The 7,834-nt window shown below is 56.4% G+C and overlaps 1 protein-coding gene across 1 annotated transcript in view; it reads right to left on the reverse strand.

The window, feature by feature from the left end:
• RAB26 (RAB26, member RAS oncogene family) overlaps window positions 1-7,834 on the reverse strand; it is a 20,125-nt gene that overhangs the window by 4,427 nt on the left and 7,864 nt on the right. The window lies entirely within an intron of this gene.

The following is a 7,834-nucleotide window of genomic DNA, read 5'->3' on the forward strand; positions in this document are numbered from 1 at the left end:
ACAGCGGCAGCGGGTGCGGCGAGTGAGTCAGAGCCCGGAGCGCGGGGAACGGGCGGGCAGGCTGCGGGGCTGGGGCCGTGCCCGGAGCCCGGGCTTTCCCCGGGACACGGAGACCGAGTCACTGGAGGCTTAAAGGGCTTAAAACCAAAGGTCCCCGCTGTCCCGGGGCCGCACGGAGGAGCTGCACCTTCACCGTCCCCCCAGGCGACAAGGACCTGCCGTGCTGGGCACTCGTTTGGTGGGTGAGAGGGAGCAGATTTAGTCCCTGCAGAAGATCGGCTCCCGAGGCTCAGTTTGGCCTCCAAAACCCCCCGCAGGTCCTGGAGCCAAAGTGACTACAAAGCACCTGGGGAGCAGCCGAAAAAACCTGAAGTTCTGATGCTGCAACTTCATCGACCTCCACTTCAGGAGCTTAATTAAAAGCAAAGACAGCAGCAGCAGGGTTCACGCTAATTACCACTGACCTACATTTTAGGGAAGGAAAATGCTTACAGCTAATTAAAGTCTGCCCATGGACTCAGGTGCTGCTGGACCAGGATAGGGAAAAAACTGGTTTCCCCAGGGCTTTGCTGTGGAGCAGAGCCAGTATTTGCAGAGGTGCTCCTGAAGGCAGGAGACAGTCAGAGCCATCTGGAGCAGCAGCTCCTGCCTGCATCCCTGCCTGCATCTCTGCCTGCATCCCTGTGTGCCCCAAAATGCAGGTGAAGAAACTGAGCCAAGGTGGGAGGAAGGTGGGAGAGGCTGGGGCTGCTGCCAGCAACACAACAGCTCCCGTCGGTGCCACATGAACCAGATGCCCAAGTGATTCCACAAACAGACTTTCCAGCTTCCAATTATTATTATTCTGCCAGGAGCTGCAGCTCAGTCCCACACTCGCAGCCCTTCAAAGGCTCAGCCAGGGGGTTTCATGACTAACAAACAGCCAAAGACAAAAGCCGACGTGTGTCAGAGACGTGAAAGGCTCGGGCAGGCCCACGAGCAGGGCTGGGCTGTGCAGGGTTTGTGCCTCCTCTTGAAGAGTTTCCCATCACCCAGGAGACACTCCCAGCACGCCACTGGGAAACCATCCCTGCAACTCAGCTCTGCCACCACCCCTTGCAATTTCAGTTTTTATGTGTCCTTCCTCCCGGGGCTTTGGCAATGTTATTAAAATACCTTCTAGCAGAGGCAGCAGGAGAATGCCTGGAGTGCCTTTGCTGGAGGAACATGATGCTCCAAAGTTAAATAATCCTCGGGACTTCAGACAAATAAAGCTGGAACCTTGCAGATGCAGGAGAAATTAAATTAGTGAGTGCAGATGGTCCTCAATTAAGAGCAGCACTATCAACACACCAATGGTCCAGCGACCACAGCACGAGAGCAGCCGTTGGGAGGCAGAGGAGGAGGAGAAGGTGCCCGTGACAGCAGGACTCTGTGCTGCTCCCTGGAACACACACCCCGATGGATGAGGCTCCCACCCACACCAAGTGCCCCCGTGCTGCTCTCGGGTCAGCTCGTCAGTGGGTTGGGTAACGCCACTCGCTCCGTCCCTGGTGTCCCACAGTGCTGGTGACCCACTCCAGGAGCAACTGGCACATCCCAGCACATCCACAGGTACCTGAGCCCACCCCAGGGAAGGCTGCAGCGTAACCCAGAGCCAGCAATCACACAACAACCCAGCCCCTCCCCAGCTTCTCCACACATTAACTCATTAATTAAAGCCTTAACAACTAAGCAGGATACACAGATTAACTTGCTTCCCAATTAATCTGACAAGTGGGAAGCTGCTTGCTGACACCATCCAAGCTCCAACCAGGGGAACCCTCACCCTGGCATTCTCCCTTCTACCATGGAAAAGAAAAAACTACCTCAAAGTCACTAGTGCTTTGGGGCAGCCCCCGTGCCCAACTGGGGCAAGTTCCTGCAGGAGGGGGAAAAAATTGCATTACATCAAACTGGGGCACAGGTGGAGTTAATTAGCAGCTGTAATGGCTCTGACAGCCCAGGCTCCAGTTGTGCTGCATCCCACCAGAGGATGGATCTTTGATCTCCTCGCTGCCATGCCACCACTGGTGACATGTTCTGCAGCCCCAGCATGTGTCCTGGGGGAGCCCTGGGCAGCCAGAACACCCCACCAAGGTTCCCTCTGCCTCATCCTGTCAATCACCTGCCCAGAGAGAAAACCTGACCACCCATCTCCCAGGGCAGGCGATTCATTTCCTTGGCAGCTCTGTGCTTTTGCACTCGGCAGCTAAAAATAGAAACTCCTGCCTTGGTTGTTGGGTTTGGTTTTTCTGCACTCTCCTGCCTGCAGCAGAGATGCTCTGGAGCCAGTCACACATCCCCACTGCCAAGATCTTTTCAGAAACACAAACGTGTCGGCGCTCGCTGCTCAGTTCAGCAGCAGAACCTGTGAGAAGCAGGTGAAGGTGGCTCCTTGTAGCAGATAGTTCTGATTCCCTCTGCTGCTGGAGCTGGCCTTACAACCCCTCCATCTACCCTCTCCCAGGGGTCACCCTGCTGCATCCCCCCCTGCGCACTGGGTCCTGGCCAGGGCACAACCTGCCCCACACACAGGCAAGAGGGGAGAAGCTGCGAGCCCTGAGCTAAAGCCCCGGGAGCGGTGGGCTCCGGAATCTGTGCTGCTCCCTGGAACACACACCCCGATGGATGAGGCTCCCACCCACACCAAGTGCCCCCGTGCTGCTCTCGGGTCAGCTCGTCAGTGGGTTGGGTAACGCCACTCCCTCCGTCCCTGGTGTCCCACGGTGCTGGTGACCCACTCCAGGAACAACTGGCACATCCCAGCACATCCACAGGTACCTGAGCCCACCCCAGGGAAGGCTGCAGCGTAACCCAGAGCCAGCAATCACACAACAACCCAGCCCCTCCCCAGCTTCTCCACACATTAACTCATTAATTAAAGCCTTAACAACTAAGCAGGATACACAGATTAACTTGCTTCCCAATTAATCTGACAAGTGGGAAGCTGCTTGCTGACACCATCCAAGCTCCAACCAGGGGAACCCTCACCCTGGCATTCTCCCTTCTACCATGGAAAAGAAAAAACAACCTCAAAGTCACTAGTGCTTTGGGGCAGCCCCCGTGCCCAACTGGGGCAAGTTCCTGCAGGAGGGGGAAAAAATTGCATTACATCAAACTGGGGCACAGGTGGAGTTAATTAGCAGCTGTAATGGCTCTGACAGCCCAGGCTCCAGTTGTGCTGCATCCCACCAGAGGATGGATCTTTGATCTCCTCGCTGCCATGCCACCACTGGTGACATGTTCTGCAGCCCCAGCATGTGTCCTGGGGGAGCCCTGGGCAGCCAGAACACCCCACCAAGGTTCCCTCTGCCTCATCCTGTCAATCACCTGCCCAGAGAGAAAACCTGACCACCCATCTCCCAGGGCAGGCGATTCATTTCCTTGGCAGCTCTGTGCTTTTGCACTCGGCAGCTAAAAATAGAAACTCCTGCCTTGGTTGTTGGGTTTGGTTTTTCTGCACACTCCTGCCTGCAGCAGAGATGCTCTGGAGCCAGTCACACATCCCCACTGCCAAGATCTTTTCAGAAACACAAACGTGTCGGCGCTCGCTGCTCAGTTCAGCAGCAGAACCTGTGAGAAGCAGGTGAAGGTGGCTCCTTGTAGCAGATAGTTCTGATTCCCTCTGCTGCTGGAGCTGGCCTTACAACCCCTCCATCTACCCTCTCCCAGGGGTCACCCTGCTGCATCCCCCCCTGCGCACTGGGTCCTGGCCAGGGCACAACCTGCCCCACACACAGGCAAGAGGGGAGAAGCTGCGAGCCCTGAGCTAAATCACCCGGAGCTGTGGGCTCCAGGTGGGCACAGACCCCTGAGCTGCCCTGCAGAGACCCTCGCTCACCTCCACAGACAGTGCAGCCTCCTCCTGCAGCCCCTTCCCTTCCCACAGCCCATTCCCAGGGCTGGCAGCAGCACCACTCTTTGTACAGAGCCATGTCTGCTGCATTAAAGCACAATTAACATCTCCCAGGCTGCCAGCCCTGCAGGAGATAAGAGTCAAAGCTCTTGTTAGAGCAGACACACCAAAGAATTAGTGACTTATCATCTTCCATTCACATCAGCCTGTGCACAAAAGGTTTTTCTGGCAAGGAGGAGAGAGTCCTGTCCTGGGGACAGATTAGCAGTAAGAGGATCTGGTTTGGATCACACATTTTCAGGTGAAGTCGTGCCCTGCTTCTCAGCATCACCCGCAGCCACCCCGCTCCCTGGCAGAGCAGCACTGCCTCAGTGATGCTTCCCTCCCTGTCCTTCCAGCAAGGCTGTGTCTGGGGAGGATCGAGGGGATGGTCCCTTGAAGGAGGAGCAGGCAGATGACGATGCTTTTAAGCCCAATGGAGCTGCCCAGGCTCAACCCAGCAGGCATGAGTCCTTAGGACATTCCAACCACTTTGGAGTGAGCCTGTGCCCCAGCCCTGCTGGCAGCCAGGGACACTGGGTTTTCCACCCCTAAAAATCCACAGGATAGGATCAGCCATAGCCACCCTGGAGACCAGAGCCATCAAAAAGCAAGAGCCAGCAGGAAAGCTGCAGCCCAGCCCTCCAGTTCCCAGCACATTGTCAGGACCTGGGATCGGATGGAGCCCGTGGCCACATCCCTCCTCCCTGCCTGGGAATAGCCTGTGGCAGCTCCCCCACCACCCCGAGCTGTGCTAATCACCCCTTCCATCTCTTTTTGTTTCTACTTTAGAATAGAAAAGATATTTTTAAAAATATCCGTGCTTACTTCTAAACCAGGCAGCCTTGGAAACAAAGGGGGCAGAGATGGCTCACGCAGATCTGTGCCAGCAGCAAGAACAAGTAACGTGGCACTCAACAGATTTATCTTCATTTTCTTCATCAAGGACATGCCACGCTGCAAAGCAGGGCAGGAATCTCTACAGAGCATTTCTTGGGAGACCATTTCTCATTTACAGCAAAGGCAGTGCCTGTCAGTGCCACGGGAATGAAAAATGGGTCATCAGGTACTGTTGGGGAATTGTTTACTCTGGGGGGGTGGGGGGTTGTGTGTGATGGAAAAAAGCCTTGCATTAGTTTTTATGTCAAATGAGCCAGTCCCTGGGTCAGAACTACTGATGGTGGGACAAGATCTTGACTCAGCCCAGCTGTGTCTGGGCACAGGGTCCTGGGAACCAGGTTTGAGCCCTGCAGCAGTTCCCATTTCCAGCACAACCCCTGTCCCAGCTCAGGAGCAGTTTAACTGGATTGGCCTCAGCACAGGCTGTGGTGAGGTTCATAGGAAACTGTCCCTCTTCTGGCTCAGCCACACACACCCCAGCAGCCCTGGAGCCTGGTGGGCAAATTAGGAGAGATTAATTTCTCCTGGTGTTACGCTTGGTCCAAAGGTTTCCCACTTGGCCTGTCCCCATCTGAAGAATAATTTGGTTTCTGAGCTACAGACCCAGCCTTGGAGCAGCCTCATCTGCCCTTGGTATGATCCTGGCTGTAAAACTGAGCCTTCCTGAAGGCACTTTGCCTGGAGGAAGACACTGGAGGAAGGCTCCAGGGCTGTGGCCCCAGGGCACTCCTGCACAGCATCCTGCAGGCTGTGAGCTGTACCTGCAGGAGCAGCTGGACTGCTTCACATCCGAGGGCTGGCACCTAAAGGGATGGAAACTCACCCAAAGTTTCGGAGAAGACTTTGCAATCCATTTTAAAAAAGAGGAAAAAAAAAAAAAAAAAAAGCTGGACTGCTTCACATCCGAGGGCTGGCACCTAAAGGGATGGAAACTCACCCAAAGTTTCGGAGAAGACTTTGCAATCCAATTTAAAAAGAGGAAAAAAAAAAAAAAAAAAGGAAAGAAAAAAAAAAAAAGCCAGGTCTGAATATTTAGCAGCAAACACCCCAGCAGGGTCTGGGAGCAGCTGAGCACCTTCTGCAGACCGTGTTGCAAACAGCATCATTAAACAGTGCTTCTCATCCCTCAAGAAAAGAAAAAAATCCCCAAAGACCTGACAAATGAGTCTGTAGCTTTTTATCACACACACCCTGACACCCCCACCCCCCCCAAACCTGCAGTGCAGGGCGAAGCTCTGTCCTTGCTGAGCAGCAAAACCTGGCCTGGCTGAACCCTCCAAAGGACTCAGGGGGAAGAGAGCGACTGCAGGGCTCTGAGGAGGTTTTCTGAAGTCTGTCCAAGTCCATTAAGTCCCTGGGGATGGCACAAAGGGGTCCCAGTGCTGAGGGACACCCCAGCCCATGTCTGCAGTGGTGTGACCGTGGTGGGCCCTGGAGCACAGGGAGCCCCGACCCCCTCCTGACAGGGCAGGACCCCCAGTGTTTGTGGCACCAAGGAGATCCCTTGGAGAGCCTGAGCATGGCCAAGAGCTCAAGCTGGAGTGGCTGGGTCCCGGGGTGAGGATTTCCACCTCTGCACTGAGCTGTGATCCCCCCTGGATGGGTCAGGGCTGTTCCCTGCTGCTCTCCCTGCCCGGCCCCAGGGGCTGCCCTGGGTTCTCAGGAGCCATTTGACCCCCCATGTGCCTTATTCAGGAGGGAACAACACACCTGCCAGGCACCAACGCTCGCCTGGGAACAAAGTTATTTTAGGCATCGACAAGAGCTCCTCACAGCAATTTTCTGCACATTCAGAAGTGCAGCGCGTTGATGTCTTGAGGGAAGTTGGGGCTGAGCTGCAATCCCACCTGCTGAGCCCCATCCTGCAGGGCACCCCAGCCAGCCCTTCTCCCTCCCCGCTGGGAAGTGACTCCCCGCTCTGCTCTGGTCCCACCATATCAGCCACGTTTCCCCAAGTCATGTTAGCAAACTGTGACAGGTCTGGGGAAGGAGCTGGGGAAGGAGCTGCCTTGCCCACAGCTGAGCTCCCCGGGCAGGAGAGGTTGCCCACAGGGCTCAGGATCCAGCACCATTCCAGCTGCTCAGGGTTGACTTCAGGCCACATGTGCCTCAGCACCAAGAGGAAAAAGAAGAGCCCACTCACCTGCAACCCGTGGTGCGTGGTCTCCAGGGATTGCTTTTCCTCCTGAGAGCCCTGACTCACGGGAGCCCACTCAGGAAACCCACGCCCACAGCTCGGGAGGCTTCACAGCCCCAGCCCCACTCCCTCCACACCCCAACCCACACCATGACCACGCACCACCCCACGGCCCTACGGAAACGTTTGCCAAAGAGCAAACGGTCAGTGCAGGGAACAAAAGCCACTGGTGGCAGCTCCCCGGGCAGTGCAGCCATCCCAGTGCCAGGGGCTGCTCCCAGCCCTGTCCTGCTGCTCTGCCCAGCCTGGACCTGGCAGCCCTGCCATGCTGGTGTCCTGGGAGGGGGCAGGGCATGGCAGGGGGGGGGGGGGCTGAACCCCTTGTAACAATTATTCATACAATTATTCATCCAGCCACACGGTTGTGGCTTTTTCTTAGTCGTGGGCTCAGAGGATACAGAGAGGCAGGGGGGCACCAGCTGGGACAGCACAGGGGTAGCAAACCCCAGCAATTCGGACCAAATTCAACATTGCTGACCATGCAGATGGGCAAGGCCCAGGCCAGTAGGGTCTGGGGGTCCCCAGATGCCTCCAGCAGCCTCCTGAGCTTGGCTTTGGGGGGAAAAGCCATGAACAGGGGGTTGTTTCAAGGCTGAGAGCAAAGGGCACAGGAGGCCTGACACCAAAGGCTCTCCCTTGGGGGCGACCAGAGTGGGACCTGAGGTCAGTACAGCTTCGTTAGTGGTAACGAGGGGCAGCAGGAGCAGAGCTGGGGCATGCCCCCCCCCTCCTCTCAGCACGGGGCTGGGGACCCTGGCAAGGGGCTCGGGACCCCAGCACGGGGCTCAGGACCCCAGCCCAGGGCTCGGGACCCCAGCACA

This window comes from Chaetura pelagica, unplaced genomic scaffold (genome assembly GCF_000747805.2).
Source record: "Chaetura pelagica isolate M959 unplaced genomic scaffold, ChaPel_1.0 scaffold438, whole genome shotgun sequence".
Classification (NCBI taxonomy): Eukaryota; Metazoa; Chordata; class Aves; order Apodiformes; family Apodidae; genus Chaetura; species Chaetura pelagica.